The sequence below is a fragment of the Scardinius erythrophthalmus genome (genome assembly GCF_964197995.2).
Source record: "Scardinius erythrophthalmus genome assembly, contig: HAP1_SCAFFOLD_132, whole genome shotgun sequence".
Lineage (NCBI taxonomy): Eukaryota > Metazoa > Chordata > Actinopteri > Cypriniformes > Leuciscidae > Scardinius > Scardinius erythrophthalmus.
Genome location: NW_028296478.1, coordinates 74,900 through 93,930, shown reverse-complemented (window position 1 = coordinate 93,930; position 19,031 = coordinate 74,900). Strand labels below are relative to the sequence as shown.

The window sequence follows — 19,031 nt, the reverse complement described above, 5'->3', positions numbered from 1 at the left end:
GTCTCTGTCACTTGTGTGTGAGGCTTAGCTTCGGCAGGGCAGAGATAATGAATGTCTTTGGTTATAGTGCACAGGTGCAGGTTTGGAGCTGAGTACGGTTGTGTGTCGCCATCGTGGTAGGCCACCACGTCTGGAGGGCTTATCTTGATGTGGGTGTTGTTTTCCCAAAACCTGACCTTGCAAATGTCTGTAAGTCTGTAGACTTGGCTTGACTCGATGATAGGCGGATTTAGGAGAAGGCCCACTTCTCTCTGCTCGGGATCGACGCAGAGTGAGATGGTGCTACCCAGAGAGTAGGCCAGGTGTTTTTGTAGAAAGTCAGCTGGCATGTTGATGGCGGAAGCCAGCACAGTTAGCATCAGGCTTAGTATCAGGTATGGTGGGATTACACCTGTGGCTATGCTGTCATTGGAGGAGCTAACCTCCCACAGCATGTCTGTCGTTGGCACTGTAACCAGCTGAGTCTGGACAAAGTCACTCTGTAAGACAGTAAACTGCGGCTTCATGGAGTTTGCGGTCTGGTTCGCTGCATTTACACTGGACACACCAATGTTAAACAGAGTTCTGGCAGCAGCTCCGGTTCTGAGCAATGCTCCCAGGAACTGGCTGGAGTGGTGGTTGGTGCTTAGGAGTCCCGATTGTGCAACAGTCACTTTCTCAAGTTGGTTGAACATGTGTTCGACCTTGGCCTCGGCGTGAGAGAGGGAGTCCTCTGTCCGTCGGACACTTGTCCAGATGTATTGGGCTACGGAGCTGGGGTGGTGTGCTCTGTAGACCGGGCGGGGCTGGATGAGTCGAACATGCACTTGCTGGGGGTAGGTCCTGCCGTCAGTGATCTGGGGTCTCGGTCGTTCTCTCGGTGGCAGCTGTCCTCTGGTTGGCAAACAGTACAGCATGGCGAACCACAGCAGCAACCTGACACAGACAACAGGGAGAGAGAGAGAGAAAGGGGAGGAAGAAGCCAGCAAGGGTTGTCTTTGATTGGACAGGGCAGTCTTTTTACTTTGTGGGCGGCGACTGGGTTTAGTTCGCCTTGGCCCATGTTTTGCCACATCTTGCTGTCGGCTTGTCGCTTGCTTCAGTGTCTCGTCAGTGTCTCTGGTGTTGCGTTGTGCAGCACATGATGCGTTATAGATGAACATTAGCAGTTTATCCCCCTTTGTGCGTCGTGGCAGTACAAGCCTTGGCATTGTGATGTCAATCGGTGCACAACTCATAATGTTGTTCTGTACGCGCAGCATGTGCGTTGTGTTATGCAGTGGTCTGAGGCACTGGTTGTCAGTGAGGTCAGACGGCATGCAAGGGTGGTTGTAGGGTTTTGAGAGGTGGGCATTTAAAGTCTTTATGTGGATGTCAGAAGCCCGCATGTCAGTTATGGTTGTCTTTGCAAACAGCGGAGCCAGCGTAAGCGGCTCTGAGGTAGGCAGTTGAGCATGTAAAGTTCTTATGCTGTGTGTAAGCTTTTCAACCTCTAGGGTGGGTGGGTGGGTTGAAAGTGACCACAGCTTGTTGTTTAATGCACCAGGCTTGGCACTGGCTTGAATGAGGTCATGTCGCTGCAGGTCAGTCATGACATTGAGGCAGCAAGTGTCAAAGTCTTTGGTGGGCTGTAAGGTGCAGGGTAGCGGATTCGAACCTTCAGTTGGTGCTGAGTCTGTGTCTTGCTGGCTGGCTGTGGGAGTTCCCATGAACTCTGTGACCTTTGTGACCCGACCGTCTGACTGTGACTGGAGGGGGCAAAGTTCTCGTACTTGAGCCCAGACTTTGAGCTGTTTCAAGTCCAGTAACGGTTCAAAACGATCTAGAAGGTCTCTGCCGATGAGGAACGGAAAAGTGTCCATTTTTGAGATGAACACGGGATGGACTAGACTCAAAGGACCAATCGTCAGGTGAATGTGGGCTACCTGTTCGAGCCGGATGTCATGTTGACTGTATGACTGTATGTTCAGTTCACAAGTTTGAGGTGTAAGAGTTCGGTCTTGTCTCTTAGCTTTAAATTGGAGTCTTTGGAACAGATGATTTGAGATCACCGTAATGTCCGATCCTGTGTCTATCAGGGCTTCCATGCTCACTTCCTTTTCCAACGTGATGTTCAGGTAGAGTTTTTGGGCCACCCCCTTTTTGATTAGGTTGCCCAGGAATGTTGGCATGGCAGGTGTGACGGTCGTTGGGTGGTTAGGACCGGTCTCGTGTAGCTTGCTGTGGAGGCAGTTAGACAGAACAGCGTTTTCTGGTACCTTGGTATTTTGGTACCTGGTGTGAGGAGGTGTGCTGTTTCGTTCATGGTGTGCAGCTGTCAGCTGTGAAGCTTGTGTGATGCTGTCACGTTGTGATGTGACAGTTAGCTCTGTGGTCTGTGGATGATGAGCAGTGTTCGAGGTGCTTGGCTCAGTCAGATGGCGGACAGACGGTTTGGTTTCAGTTCTTATGCTTAGGCATAAGATGTCTGGCTCGTCCTTCTTGTCTTTCTTGCAACGTTTCTGGTGAAGAAGCTCTTTCAGCACCTTTAGGATCTCTGCTGTCTCAGACGTGGATGCACTGTGGTTATCTGATGTGAGCTCAGGCTTGAGCTTACCAGTGTCGTGTCGAGAGTGGTTCCACTCTCTGTCGGGGCTTGTTGTCCTGGGCGGTGGAGATCGGCTCTTCTTGGGTCGCCGGCCGGTTTCCCGGAATCTTTTAGAGCGCTCGCTCTGGTGCTTTGGACGAGCACCACTGCGATTGTGTTGCCCTCTGCTGGTTTGGAACGGTCGTGACTCTCTGTAAAAATGTCTGTGACTGTGGTGTTGTGGGACACCCTCTAAAGTCAGTTTTGAACAGTGTCCAGAGACAGAATAGATTGTGGGGTTTTTCACAGTCTTTTCAGAAATAGTCTTTTGCTTGGTGTAAGCTTTATGGGCTAAGTCACGCAGCTGTTGGGTAGACATGGCCCGTGCATCGGCCAAAACCCCAATATGATGGGATAAGGTTGGATGGAGATTCCGCATGAAAAGAGTTCTAAATGTAACATCCTGTTCCATCCCTGGCTCATTCCGTGCTCCGAAGAAGACTTGTCGGAGTCGGTTGTAGTAGGTCTGGGGGTGTTCACGCCGACCTTGTTTGAGGTCTACAGCAGCGATGAAACCTTGATCGGAGTCTGGATCAGAGAATTCACTGATCAAAGCTTGCCGTAATTGTTGGAAGTCCGTTTTGACAGCCTGTGGTTGACGGTCTAGAAAACTACGAACATCACTACTAGCCGTTATTCTTAACAAATACAATTTGTCCCAAGCCGTCATGTTGGCGACAGTTTGCACGTGAAAGTCAATGTCTCTTAAATAAGCATAAATGTCATAATGTCCTGCAGAATCTGGATCAAACATAGGAATGTTTCGAGCTAGCTTGTCAAGTTCTCGGGGGGTCGTGCCGTGGTTAGTGGCATGGGTTTTCTGAAAGGGTCCTCCCCCTTTCGCTGTTGACAGATGGTCTTGGAAGCTGGCTGGTGATGTCTTGAGCGGTGGGCTTACATCTCCCTTTTCAGCTCTGGGTTCTTGGCTGAAAGGTGCGGACCAGCTGGTCAGGGGAAACTCTGTGATGTGCGTTTCTCCGTTCCAGCCACTCTGCAGTCTGTAAGAAGGTTTCAGTTCTGCATGAACAGTGTCAAGTTCATCTTGGAGCTCGTCTCTCTGCAGAGTAAGCTCGCTGATTTTAGCTCGGGCCGTTTGCAAATGTTTTTCACAGGCCCTGGCTTTTGCTTCTGCTTCTTTTAGTTCAGTCTCGGCTCTCTCTAGGAGAGCGTCACCTTGTTGGAGTTTTTCGTCGAGTTCTTTTCTGGTTTCTCTCTCCAACTGTTCTCTTTGGTCGGTGTCGAGGCGCAGATCTTGCAGGGCATTTCGAAGTCTTTCTACTTCTTTCTGTAGCTCTGGATCTGTGGCATCCTCTTTCTCGCGCTGGTTCTTGGTCTCGAGGAGGAGCTGATCTAGACGACTCTGGGTACGGGCCTGGTTCTTCCAGGCCTCATCCGCTTGAAGCTTTAGCGTTGCGGCTTGCTGCTCCAGGTCGATGTTGCTCCGTTCGCTGAGCCGTGCCTGGGCGACGAGGAGGTGAGCTAGGGTCCCGGTGATCCTGGCGAGTTCTTTGTGGGTGTAACTCTGGCTAGGATCCTGTGCCATCAGCTGGTCCAGCTCAGTGTCCAGCTGCGTTTGGTTCAGATGCTGCAGGTCACTGGCTTCCTTGGGCAGGAAGGTGCTCGTTGTCGCTTTTAGCCATGTCGCTAAGTGCTCCCGACGGACCGCGGGACTGGATGCACGGGACATATTGGCTTCACTGTAGGCGAGAGAAGCACAGCACACACACAAAGAGACCAATGCAAGTTTGTTCTAAGGTTAAAGAGCTATACTCATACGGGCTATGCCGTTTATGAGAATTTTGGGCTAACTGATGCACAGTTAGACAGTTAGCGGAGCCAATTGACTTGGGTCGAAGGACCCGAACTAGAGATTTTGGCAGGCAGTAGCCTGGCGGGTCACGTGTTGTGACGCCGGCTCTGGTTGTCGCTCTACTTATTCAGTTTTCTTTGGTGGCTCTCACAGGTTACTGTCTTTAGGTGAACTGAAAGAAACAAATCACAACAAAACAAAGGATAGAAAAGATCAAAGTGAAACAAAACACTAGTGATGACTAGGTCTGGAATTAAATGAAACAGAACAGTAACACGGTACGTGTTAGAGAGGGTAACGAGACCTAAGCTATTACCACTGCTAGGGTTTAGGATAGGGCCAACAGGTGAGTGGGGCTATCGGGGCAGGAAGCCTAGGAAGAGGGTGTGGCTTGGAGAGGAAAGGTGGGTCAAAACACTTAAAATATATCCGGGGGAATATCTAATATTCTGGGGCTTATACTAAGAGAATGGGTTTTATCACATTTAGTTTACCTGATGTGAATTGAGGCCACTCAGGTGGAAACCAGTGGCTCGGTCAACCTCTCCGACAGTTCTCCAACACTTGACCGCAGTGCTCCCGGGCAACCTCGTCTCTCGGTACCACGGTGTGCCCACTCAAACCACTTGCGACTTTAAACACAAAGTGGCAACGCCAAGGTGTCAATCATCAGACGGCACGGAAAGATTGAGTTTTCCTCGGAACTCTCCTTTCGGAGTGGTCCTTTCAGCAGACCCCAGTTCGAGTGATTGTCTCAAAATTGCCTTGTGTGTCGCTGACGTTGACTTAACCTTTTGGCGGGCCAAATTGCTGATGTCGGGGTGGCGTGCCACAACCGGAGGTACGAGATTCGGAAGAGTCCGAGACACACGGCCAGTGTCGGGTAGCGTCAGACAGGTGAGCTCGCTTGCCGGAGACCAAGCAGAGATGGCTGTCAGATCACAAAGGGAGTACTACAATAAATACACAGAAGGATGAACAAGGGAAACTTAAAGTGAATTAAGGCTTGCTTGTTTAAAACCAATTGAGTAGTTATGTCTGTAGAAAGGAGAGTCAAAGGTTTTACTAAATAATGATAAAACAATAGGAAGTTATGATAATGTTAATTATCAAAATGACCTAACCCGAAAGAGAGAAGGAAAAGAATAACAGTAGGAATAAAATAATAGGAAAAAAAAAAATAAATAAATAAAAATTTAAAAATCAGAATAGAAAGGAACAGGATTGAAACACGGGAGAAGAAGCAGGCCGCAGTAGCTGGTTTTCACCACAAGGGGGCGTGCTCCCTCTCTGTGCTTAACCTGGCAAACATAAAACTTAATTCAAATTAAAAATTCAAAACTTGTTTAAATTAAAATTTAAAATAAGCATGTAAGGAAATGTAAAAATCAGAATATCTTATAATAATCCAGATACACTAAAGTATCAGTCCTATTTATAAAAATAATCAGGAGAGAAAGCCGATATAAAAGTGAAAGGAGGAAAATAGTGATGCCGACTTAGTATCAACAAGGCCACACGATGGTGCTGTTTCCTCCAAGTGGATATCAGTGGGTGAATACACAACTCAATTTAAATTTAAAATTCAAACTAGTTTAAATCAAATTTGAATGAGCATGTAAAGAACATGTAAAAGGAAAACTCAGAATAATAACCCATAATAATTAATGGTAACAGTGAAGTCTCATCAATAATTATTACGATAATCAAAAGAGAAAAGTGGAAGTAAACAATTCACGAAAGGATTTGAAAAGAGAGGAAAGAGAGCTGAGTGAACCGACCTCGCGGGTGGCGGCCACTAGGTGCCGTTGTTTCCTCTAAGGGAATGGCTGAGATTTAATCTGAGTTTTAATCCAAATCTTGTTTGAACCAAACTCAGAGTTAATGTATCAGTCCAAAAGCAGGAAAATTGTCTAACACAAAATAATAAACGCACGAGCAGAGCTATAAATGCGAATAGTTATTTAGAGTTTAAACATTAATTCACAGGGAAATGAATTCAGCCGTAAAGAGAGCGTTATCTGATAACTGGCCACGCGATGGCGTTGTTGCGCTCATGCAGGCGGAAATCAGGGGGGCAAAGGGGTAATTTGAGGCTGCTAACCACTTACGCCCTCTGGCGTTTAGTAAATGGAATTACACAACTTCAATGTGATTCAAACGCTAAGAGCTTTTCAGCTCGCGTCACGCGCTGATTTCTGCAACACTCACAAATAGGACAGAGGTCTCGGCGGACCTTTTGGTGCTATTAATACTGCACAGGAAAGTATGGCGGGGTTTCTTCACCGCAAATACTCAAATGTGGGCAACAGGAATTTTCCGTCTGTTGCTAGACTCCCATATTACACATTTATCAAAATAGCACTTGATTTGTGTATTTAGGTTTTCGATTGATTAGCTAGGTCAATGTTAACCAGGAGTTTTACCGTTTTGTTGAATATCACTGGACTAACCACGAATTCAATAACGATATTGCATGCATGCAAGGCCTATGTTTAATAAGGACTCTCGCTTAGAAAACATATTTATTAATACCGGTAGTACGCACGTGAGAATTCTTCGTTCACAGCGATTTAAAACAAATATTAGAAATGTATCAACTGCAGAGATATTTCTTCATCTCTTAACAGGACATTTGTAATATTAAATACTGCAGTGTACGTAGCATTTAACAGTGCTAAAATCGTCTAGGCATATTTTAGCAACTTGTTAAAATGTACGTTAGGCCTACTGACTTCGGCTTTTTGCCTTGGACAGTTAGGAGTGAGTTCGCGTTAGCGACTTAACTCACAAATTCATAATTTCATAATGCGCAAAAATTCTTAATAACCATATAAACAGACTGAAACTGAATATTGCCCATAAACAAAGTTTGAAATGCGTCGCGTTCTCCACCAAAACTGTAAAAACAATGGGTCGTACATTAATATTAATATTAGCTCAAATGATCTATAGGGAATTTTAATAATTAATCATGAATATGATTAATATTTTGTATGTTACAGTTACATTAATTTATCGCAGCTGAACTAGATTGATATATGAACGATTACCATAACGGGTTATGGTTCGTCATTAATACATCAATTGTTCTTATTTCAGCTCGAAGTTATGGGATAACTTTAATGGAATTAATTTAGTTATCAAACAATCTGTTTGTCCAGCGAACAGATTGTACGTAAGATTAAATTAACTCTCAAGGAAAATTATCCTTCTTACAAACACGAGAAAGAGTATCTTTTCCAGGCCTTGAAAAGACACTCTCGGTGTTTGTAGACTAAAATTAGGTTACTTAAATCGTAGCCTACCAAGGTAAAGCATATAGCTAAGATCGAACATTTCAGGGACTAAGTAACATGGGCAATTAAAACAGAGTCAGTCAAGGACATATGGAATTTAATAATTAGACTAATACTACATCGAAACTACGAGTATACACAGAGTAAATACATATTTACAACAGAAACATACGGATGAAAACATTACAAGACCAAACGGATAACAGATGAGATAGGGAGAGGATGAAAGGGAGAAAGTGAAACTAAAGTTCAGGATGAGAGAGATCACCGAGATGCTCTCTCTCATCGCAAAAACACAGGTAACCTTTTGAGAGACAGCAAGGAATCAAATCACATTAAAAGTTCAATAAACTTATCTTGCAAAATGGTTCTCTTTGTTGCTGAAGAACGCAGAGTTCATGCGTGTGTCCTAAGACCATCGTGCGTGTGTTTCTTTAAGAAAGCCGGGCTCGCGCTCTTGTGTCTTCTGGTGAGCGCGGTAGCGGGGTTTTCGAAAGAGTCTTTCTTTCTGAGTTGAAGTTGTCTGCTGCGTTTGCTTCATGGAGTCCGAAGACGAAAATAAAGAACATACTTAAAGAAAATTGAAAACGCTCCCAAAGGGAGCCATAAGGTCTTCTCGCTGACGAGGCGGGTTCGTGAAAGTGCAGGAACAAAAACAAGACGAAAGGAAATACAGAACAGAACTGAACGGAACGCGGAGTGTAACCGCTTTTCTAGGGCACAGGAATTTCACTCCTCCCTGGGGCTTGAGCCAATTGGAATGCGAAATTCCAGGCGGGAGAAAAGTTCTTTGTCTCACTATGAGTTTGATTTGCATGTTTTATGGCAGTCTTAGGATCATGCCATTTCTACGTTAAACAATTATAACTGCAGTAAAATGCATTTTATCATAATTTGGTATCCATATCTTTCCTACGGGTATATGGAGGTTTAATTCAAGACCAAATTTGGTATGTTTAAAAGCTACGGCCTAGAAGTACCTTCTTACTCTGTAAGATAAGTATTAAAAGTTCGATTAACTGGGAATAAGACTAACCTAAAATGTGATGTGCATTTACAAGTGGGAATGAAAATTAGACTTTTTAAAAAGATCCACATGGCATATCTATGATTGAAAAAGGGTGCACATCTGAGACATTATTCCTTTACGGTTTACAAGAATACAAAAACCCATCACAGAGAAGAACAATCATGAAAAAGAGAAATTACATTCAGGCTTACATATTTCTTCAATGGTTATACATATAAAATATCTAGGATGAACACCTAATTCTGCTCTTCTGGCTAACATTCCGTTAGGTAATAAAACACAGTTCCACACAGGGGGGAAGGGATTGCCAGAGAATGTTAGTGAACCCTCTCTAACTAAAACACTATTGATTAAAGAATACATTTCAAAACCACACCTCTAGAAAATCATAATTATATGGTCAAACGAATTAATAAAACATGCGTACAGGAAGATCAAACCCAAATCTGAGTTACATACATTAAAACTATATTTCTATAGGAGGATGTTTGTGTGTGTGTGTGTGTGTGTGTAGAAAGTTTCAAGTTTCGTTATCTCTCTGTGGTCCAGAGAGGGGAAAAGGGGGGGTTTGGAATGTAGAACTTTGCAAAGTGAAGAGAATGTATGGACTTTTATTATTCTCCAAGGTGCAATTTAGATCGTAAAAGTCAAGTTGTTCCAGTCTTTATGGAGCCTGGCGTATGATTTGTAATTTCGAAGTCAGGAGGTTACAAGCTCTGATAAGCTTAGCAAAGAACGTTTTGGGCAGGAATGTGCTTAGAAAACACAGAGAGTCCGAATTTGTTAATTCAAACCAACGACGAATGATTCGATAGCCAATGTTGTTACACTGTAACGTTGTTTTTATGAAATATTAGGGCATATAAATGTTAATTTGCAGTTTAATACGTATTGCTTATACAAATTGCCTACATTTTATTTCAACATATTTCAGTCGATTTTTACTCATCTCAGTATAGTAATACAGTTTGCTGAAACATCATCATTCATTCACACACGCGATTTAAATTTAAACTGTCTTTTTGCGAGCTGTGGTAAACAGCGCGCATCTCTGCCGTTCATTCATCAAAAACAGAAACCCGATTCACGTGAGAAGAAAAAAAAAACGTACAGTATTCCTCAGCTCGCTCCTCGATATACCCGCACTTCTGAGGTACTTTTTTCATTATTGTTATTGCTCACAGCGCTGCTGAGACGGTGTTAAAGTAATGATCTGAATAAACTGATATGTGGGCGTTCACAGGTTTGCTTGGATTGCCTCATTCATTAGCGTTTGAATAGTGCGCGCTCTCCGTGGGCGGAGTCACATTACATTTGAATTAGCTCTAATGAGGTCGACTGGAATCGCTCTCTTTTAATACAGATTTCACAACATGAGAATATTTGTTTTTTATATAAATTACTTCATTTAAGAGAAGAGAATTCAAGCTTCATGCCTGTATGTCTGTTTGCCTGTTTGACTGAGTATTCGCTGAGTTATTGTTCATTTTCGGACGCGTTTCAGAATGGACGACACTGGCAGATAGAAGGCAGAACTCGCATCACGTTTATTTTTCTTTATTTGGCAAAAAGCACAACACTTTGTTTTTATTGTGAGTATACACAAAAATAATACACATTTAACAGAATCGATTGATGTATGAAACTTGTTTTGTAAAATCAAAGTCAAAAGAGTATTTTGGGTCTCAATTCAACTCATAAGGAAAAAAGCGAGCAGATCACGCCGGCGTGATCTCCGACCTCTGAGGGTTAATAGGTACTATTATTTAATAAATAAGAACTAGTATCTAATGAATAAGTACTAGTACCTAAAGAATAAGCACTAGTATCTAAAGAATAGGCACTAGTAGCTAATGAATAAGTACTAGTAGCCTACTTAATGGAATAGATACTAGTATCTAAAAAAATAAGTACTAGTAGCATGAAAATAGATACTAGTCGGTTGAAATGATTAAATGTTAAAACGGCTTGCCATAAAAACATATTCCAGCCAATTTTCAACATTTTAATCACTGTTCTAGAAACATATTTGACTCAACTTTGTTCATTTGCAATAATATGTTATGATTTGTTCACAAACAACAGGCCCAGACAGTTCACAATTAATGTAAATACACGGTCTTACAATGTCATTGCTTTATAACTGCTCTTTCAAATCCTGTGGGCAAATTAACAGTCTTCACAAAGGTCAATGATATTCTGACAGTAATCCTCAAACCGGCTTCTGCACTGTACAATTTAAAAATTTGCCAACTGCATATAAGTGAATCAGGTGTTGGTCATCAAAACATGAAATCTGTATGAAACATAAACAAATGACACAAAATGTGTATAAATTCTATATGACTTTAATTTGACTAGCATATGATTCAATATAAGAACTTTAAATGATTTATATATGAATTTTATATGAGTTTTATATATTTCTACTAATACCATACACATTTGCATACTTTTGTCATGTAAAACTCATATAAGTCTTTTAACAGTATTCATATATAACGCAAAAATCCCCTACAAGTTGTATGTGTGCTATTTAGTATGAAATGGGCCATAATCGGTCTGATTTTGTATAGGACATGTATTGGCCTTAACTGAAACACAGAAGGTAATTCTGGCCAATTTAAGTAAGGAAGATATATGGTTGCTGTATATGAACCATGCAGGGTTTTTTTTTTTTATATGGGACGTCACAGGAAAATTCTAAGTTCGCAGTGCGCATGTCGGGGTCAGAAAGTTCATTCCATCCCATTGAATTGTGTGTTAACCAGATAATTTCTCGTCAAGAAAAAATGCCTACTTGTTGCGTCGTGGACTATGAAAATCACACCAGTTGTGGAGTCAAGTTTCAGGATTCCTGCAGGATCTCATCCATTTAAAAAAAAAAATAGACGACATCTGTTCAGATCTATTTTTTTTTTTTTTTACAGTCTATGGTTCAGATAGATACTGCTATCTGCTAAGTAGCATGACACAGGTTACAATTAATGCCAGATTTCGAACTTCACCTAACTATTAAACTAGTCTACAGTTTACAGAAAACATTTGTTTACTTACCAGGGCTTAACTATACCGTTGTTGTCACAATAACTGTCAATAACACAATAACACTACAAACAGGAACATCTTTGATCGTAGCATTGTCCCTGTCTTCCCGTTTATTATTATACAGCAAATAAGCCATTCACAATATTTTCTTCAGATAACTCCAAATTTCTCCCATACACTGGACTTGATTTTTGATGACTGTCGACAACTTTACAATCTCCACTAGCTATTCTTCTCTTCAACTCCTCAGCATCCATCTCGCCGACTGCAAGATCGCGCGCGCGGTTATGATGCATTTTTTAAAGTGAAAGATCCTGGGAGGGCGTGGCGCGTGGGCAAATAAACTGATGTGGATTTTAAATTATTTTATCAACTTGAAATACAGGCATATTTTTGTAGACATGTTCCTAAAAATATGAATATATTTTTACGTTTGCATGTGATTGTTTTAAACCCGTGTTTAAACCCGTATTTCCCCCGTGTCCGACCTGACACAGTTGGATATTTTTCACCCGTTTGAGCAAAATTTGCGGGTCACCCGTCCGAACCCGTGCAGGACTCTAATCAGGCAGGTAATCGCCATTATCTAAAACAAGTTTATTATGGTTCTGTTCCCGTTCCTGTGATGGCAAAGACAGTGCATAACCTTGACACAATATGCCGGTCTATTAGCCGCACCATTTTTCTGACCCCATGCTGCGCGCGCACCCAACCTAGGCGTTCGATGTTTACAAACATTGAAGGGGTCTATTAGAAGAAAATAAACATAATCCTAGGTATTTATTTGAAACGGTGGCTAAACTAACGAAAAAGAAAGCTTCAAGCCCAGAAGTTTCCAAGCAACACAGCAGTAATGACTTTATGAACTTCTTCACTTATAAGATTGATAATATCAGGGAGAAAATTATAACTATGCAACCGTCTACTACAGTATCGCATCAGGCAGTGCATTGTAGTCTCCCTGAGGGAAAATTTGATTTGTTCGTTGCTATAGAAGAGGAAGAATTTACTAAACTTGTTAAATCATCTAAATCTACAACATGTATGTTAGACCCTATACCGACTAAGCTACTGAAAGAAATACTTCCAGAGGTCATAGATCCTCTTCTTAATATCATTAATTCATCTTTGTCTCTAGGATACGTACCACAAACCTTTAAGCTGGCTATGATTAAACCGCTTGTTAAAAAAACGCAACTTGATCCTACAGAATTATTCAATTACAGGCCAATCTCGAATCTACCTTTTCTGTCAAAGATATTAGAAAAAGCAGTGTCTTCACAACTGTGTTCCTTTCTTGAAAGAAATGATATCTGTGAAGATTTCCATTCAGGATTTAAACCGTACTATAGTACCGAGACTGCCCTCATTAGAGTCACAAATGATTTGCGCTTATCATCCGATCGTGGTTGTGTCTCTCTATTAGTGTTACTCGATCTTAGTGCTGCATTTGACACTATCGACCACAACATTCTTTTAAATAGACTCGAAAATTATGTTGGCATTAGTGAAATTGCACTAGCATGGTTTAAATCATACTTATCTGACCGTTATCAGTTTGTAGCAGTAAATGAAGAGATGTCTCATCGATCACAAGTTCAGTATGGCGTACCACAAGGCTCAGTACTAGGACCGTTGCTGTTCACTCTGTACATGCTACCATTAGGAGATATCATTAAGAAACATGGCATTAGCTTTCACTGTTATGCCGACGATACTCAGCTGTATATTTCTTCAAAACCTAACGAAACTTACCAATTCACAAAATTAACGGAATGCATAGCTGATATAAAAAATTGGATGACTCGTAATTTCCTACTACTTAATTCTGAAAAAACAGAGATTCTAATTATTGGACAAAAAACTTCCTCACATAATAACCTAGAATACTGTCTAACACTTGATGGCTGCTCTGTCGAGTCTTCGTCGTCGGTTAGGAACCTGGGTGTGCGCTTTGATACCAATCTTTCATTTGAAAGTCACGTGTCTAGTATCTGTAAAACCGCATTTTTCCATCTTAAAAATATATCTAAATTACGCCATATGCTCTCATTGACAAATGCGGAACAGTTCATGCGTTCATGACCTCAAGGCTAGATTGTTGTAATGCTCTACTGGGTGGTTGCCCTGCACGCTTAATAAACAAACTACAGCTGGTCTAAAACGCAGCAGCTCGAGTTCTTACCAGAACCAGGAAGTATGACCATATTAGCCCGGTTCTGTCAAAACTGCACTTGGCTGCCTATTAAACATTGCATCAGTTTAAATGCACTAGTTAAAATATTGCTGATCACTTACAAAGCACTAAATGGTTTAACTCCACAGTACTTGAGCGAGCTCTTAACGCATTATAGTCCTTCACGTCTATTGCGATCTTAAAATTCCGGCCAGTTGATAATAACTAGAATATCAAAATCGACTGCTGGCGGTAGATCCTTCTCCTATTTAGCACTAAAACTTTGGAACAGTCTTCCTAACATTGTCCAGGAAGCAGACACACTCTGTCAGTTCAAAGCTAGACTAAAGACACATCTCTTTGACCTAGCATTCACATAATACATTATAGACTTCTATAATTCAATGTTAGGCTGCATAGATTAGGTCAGCTGGAACCGGGAACACTTCCCATAAATCCTGATGTACTCGTTACATCATAAGAAGAATGGCATCTACGCTAATTTTAGTGTCTTTGTTTATCCCGAGGTTTTCCCACAGCCTGCCGGATCCAGGCCGTATCCAGATCTGATGAAGGACCTTTGCCTGGACCCGATCCAACGCAGTGCTGAAGTGCCAACTAGTCTCTCCCTATGGAGGATCTCTTTACCACTCTACAGATAAAGCGTTGTCGGGAAACTCAATTCGCGTATCTACCCCGAATTGATAAAATAAAATAAAATTCTGTATCAAAAATTATAAGGAAACGCCAGTACTTTGTTTAGGCTTGATTTGTAGGGAATTCCAAACCTGCGCACATATATTCAAACGCACATAACTATAGAACCAATTCTTAATGCGCATGTGACCGCCATCAGCGTTTCTCACAGGTTCGTGTTTAAAGTCTATGTAGAGAGAATGGTGTCGTCTTAGCGGCCCCAAATTTAATAACAAATGATCGTTGCGACGGAAGCGAATCAATCAACTTTAGCTGGAAAATAACTTTATTAAAGAACTGCTATAAAGCCAAAACAATCTCTGTTACCTTAAATTATACGTTTATCTATGTAAAGCTGCTTTGAAACAATCTACATTGTTAAAAGCGCTATATAAATAAAGAAGATGTGACTTGAAACCCCTGAGATCAGGACAGTTATCTGAAGTTATAACAGCATGAATGTAATCTGACACGAAACCCCTGCAATCAGGACAGGTACCTGAAGTTATTACAGTATGAATGTAATCTGACTCGAAACCCCTGAGATCAGTACAGGTATCTGAAGTTATAACAGTATGAATGTAATTATTACAGTAGGAATGTAATCTGACTTGAAACCCCTGAGATCAGGACAGTTATCTGAAGTTATAACAGCATGAATGTAATCTGACACAAAACCCCTACGATCAGGACAGGTATCTGAAGTTATAACGGTATGAATTTAATTATAACAGTATGAATGTAATCTGACTCGAAACTCCTGAGATCAGGACAGGTAGGCTATCTAAAGTTATGACAGTATGAATGCAATTATAACAATATGAATGTAATCTGACTCGAAACCCCTGAGATCAGGACAGGTATCTAAAGTTATAACAGTATGAATGTAATCTGACACAAAACACCCGCGATCACGGACCGGTATCTGAACCAAACTGCGCATGATCGTTGACCTATGCAGATTCTCAAATAGGCCACGCCTTCCCGATGACACAACATGTGTTACGCTGTATTGAAATCACTGGAAAAAAGTGTTACCCGCGTTGAACATGCTTCTTGTGTGTCCTGCTTGCTGCAAATGAAAAAATAATGCATCTGTAGCTATAACTACTGAGCAACAGTATGTATTGTATTTTTATTGTTTTAAATGGCGCTCACTCGTTTCTGTGAAGGACCCAAGATGAGGACACATGCGCAATTACTTTCTACACAGGCAATTAACTCTGGCACCGAATGCACTGCACATATGTACTTAATTATTGGTTTAAATCATTTAAATGTGTAAATGTATAATTTCCTTCCCATTATTATTACTATTTTATATTTCATTTAAATTTGTAGTTAAAATAAATACAAATAAATGTATTTTTAAAGTTAAAATTACAGCCTTGCCTTATTGCGCAGTGAAAATTACCCCAAACACCACCTAGTGTCCAAAAGAATAAAAGCCATTATAACATGTAGATGAAAAATGTATGGATAAATTGGACAGTGCAGCAGCAAGCATCACAATGGAGAAAGTAACCTTAAGGATGATCCAGGTAAATGTGTGAAATTGTATAGGGCCCCATTCCTATATTATGCCTGGGGCCCCCAAATCACTAAATCCACCCTGTTTTTCAGGGACACTACTGTTGGTGAAGGACAGGAGAGGGACCGTCTCTCCAGACCTGAGGTCAGATCTCATCAGTAGAAGGTGCCATCCAGGTTAACGGCTGCCAGATGTTGGACTGAATTTGTTTTCTAATGTGCCTCACAGTCTGGCCTTCTATCAGATGTACGTCCACAGGGAAACATGCTGTATGTTACTTATGATAATAGGGACAGCACATGTCCTGATTGTTGATAACACTGAAACCAACCGAAATCACTTTGATATTCTGAACGTTTAAACACAGGCTTAACCCTTGCTTCTTTATCTCTGTCTCTAACGTTTATGTCAGGAGTCTTTTATTATCCAGAGGTCTGGTTATCCAATCATGGAGCTTTATTGACAGATGACCCACAGCTGTGACCAATTACAGAAGGTTATTGAGGAGAAAGCCCCACCCCCTCTTCATCTTTTGCACAAGAGCGAACTAAAAGCCTCCTGAGAGGCCATGGTCTCAGTTGACGAGGGCAGAATGCAGAGAGGCCGGTGTGAAGCATCTCTCCAGCGTTCAGCAGGAAATGAAGAGCTGTTCAAGTAGAGACTATTTTCATACAAGAGATGGAAAACAGCCCTCTTCAGATCATATCATACTCTAGGTTATTAAACCCCCCTCTCTGTCGCTCTCTGAAGGTGTGATGATGGCTTTGGCCTCTCTGAGATCTGGCAGGCCTGTAATGGGATGTGATATAAGAGCACAGATCTTGGAGCTGGAGTTAATGTGGGATGTAAACTTTGACCTCTATTGAACTCACAGCGAGTCGAGGGTCAGGCAGCCTCTTTACATGATCTTGCATCTCTAAGCAGGAACGGGTTTTTCTTCACTCTGGAGCATCAGTGTGGATCAATTGAGTTGTTCCCACCATTATTATATTTGTTTGATATTACTATTGCTCATTCTAAGTGTTGGGAATTTATTTAAACCATAAAGAAATATCCTAGCAACTGCATAACAACTAACAAACTTAGCATCACGTTGGTGAAATAAAGTATTACACAGCAAATTAAAGTATCACATTGAATTAAACATTACATGTTTAAGTAGAAGACTGTATAATAGTATTTTCTTGTTAAACAGTTTTAGTTTAAGGTTACTTTAAATGGCACCTATTATGCCCCTTTATACAATACAGATGGTGGACAACCAGAATGCCTATTACCGCCGCGCCGGAAATCACCGCGGCGAAAATAAACCAGCCGCATTTCAAAGGTGTTCCCGAAATGACCGCCAGGTGGCGCAAAGGGACATTGTGCAAAACAGCAGCAATTGCCGTATTTTAAAATGTAAGTGGGTTAAATATAAAACCCTAAGCCTAATAGGCATATTTTTCATATATATAAATAGGCCTATTAGGCTACAACAGAATAGAACCAAAGATAGAATCAATTTTAGAACTGAAAAAATAGAATCAAAAGTTAAAAATAGAGATGATATTAGGAGCAATGACACTGAATATTTTTACTATTCTATTGAGGAATTAGATAAATGAAGAGCTCTCGTGAGCGATACAATTGCATAGTAATTTATAGTGATTTCAAAAGCAGTCCTTAAAAAAATACATGGAGTAGTGTGGCATTATTTTTGAGAGATTACGCGGAACGCGTTTTAGTTACGATCCTGGTTTCAATGCCCTTAATGTTTATAGGCTAGGCTACTGCTTTAACCCTCTGGGGTCTAAGGTGTTTTTGGGGTCCTTGAGATGTTCTGACATGCCCTGACATTTTTGCTTTTTTCAGTTGCTTATAAACATATTAATGGCAAAAAAAAATTACACACTATTTAGCACAAACAGGGCTACCATGAAATGTGAGCAACAAGAATGTACATGTCTGCATTTTTGAGAGAATAATGTTTATGCATGGTTATTGAAAAAACTAAAAACTAAAGTTTCTGAAATACGGCCATAAAACACATTCTAAATATGTGCCAATAAGACTTTTGTCTAAAATATGTCATTGCCTAGTGTTTTTTCTTCAAAATGAAGTGAAAATCACCCTGCCTTATCATTCACATAACACAATACATTGATTTGAATTTTGCAAAGCACTTTCTGTTTGGAAAGGCCATATGCGGAGTGGGCGTCAACGGTCATGCATATAGTGGTTCACACCTTAGGAGACAATGGGGCCTGCATACTTAATTAGCCATTCATTCAGGTGAGTCACTGAGCCACAAGAATGCAAGAGCAACAGTTGGAAGCATCTCAATTCTTTTTTATTTTTCCACATATTGTGCTTGCAATTTGGCCTATAATATCCAAGGAAAACATGTCTAGTAATTGTGCAGTTAATTCTCATACTGTATTTTCAGTTTTGGAATATTTATCCTCTCCCCAAATTTGTCAATAATAAAACACAATAAAAGTTATTTAAAGAAAAGGCTTATATTTACCTTTTAATAGTTTGTTTACATCTACCTTGTAAATATATTTTTTTATTAAAAAGGTTTCAATTACAAAGAAAGTGTAATCTTTCTTTGTAAAAACTAAAGTATACATTTTATCATACATATTTCAAAGTTAAGGATTTGATTGATTATTTGATAACTTTATTTTTGACAAAACATATTATATTTAACATAAGCAAATATTGGCAAACTTATTTGAAAGCTTATTTGAGGTGGCAGATATTTTACATTAAAAATGTATAATCTATCCAAAACTAATCAACGAAATGTTGTCTTTCATATGTCTGTAACATAGGTCTTTCATTTTTATTA

At 40.7% G+C, this 19,031-nt stretch overlaps 1 long non-coding RNA gene across 1 annotated transcript in view; it reads left to right on the top strand.

Annotated features, from left to right (window-relative positions):
• LOC308686317 overlaps positions 1–18,683 on the top strand; it is a 34,339-nt gene extending 15,656 nt beyond the window's left edge. The window contains exons 2-3 of the long non-coding RNA XR_014029573.1: positions 16,288–16,464; positions 16,608–18,683. This is a non-coding gene — a long non-coding RNA (uncharacterized lncRNA). The remainder of the gene's footprint in view (positions 1–16,287; positions 16,465–16,607) is intronic.
• Positions 18,684–19,031: the final 348 nt, after the last annotated feature.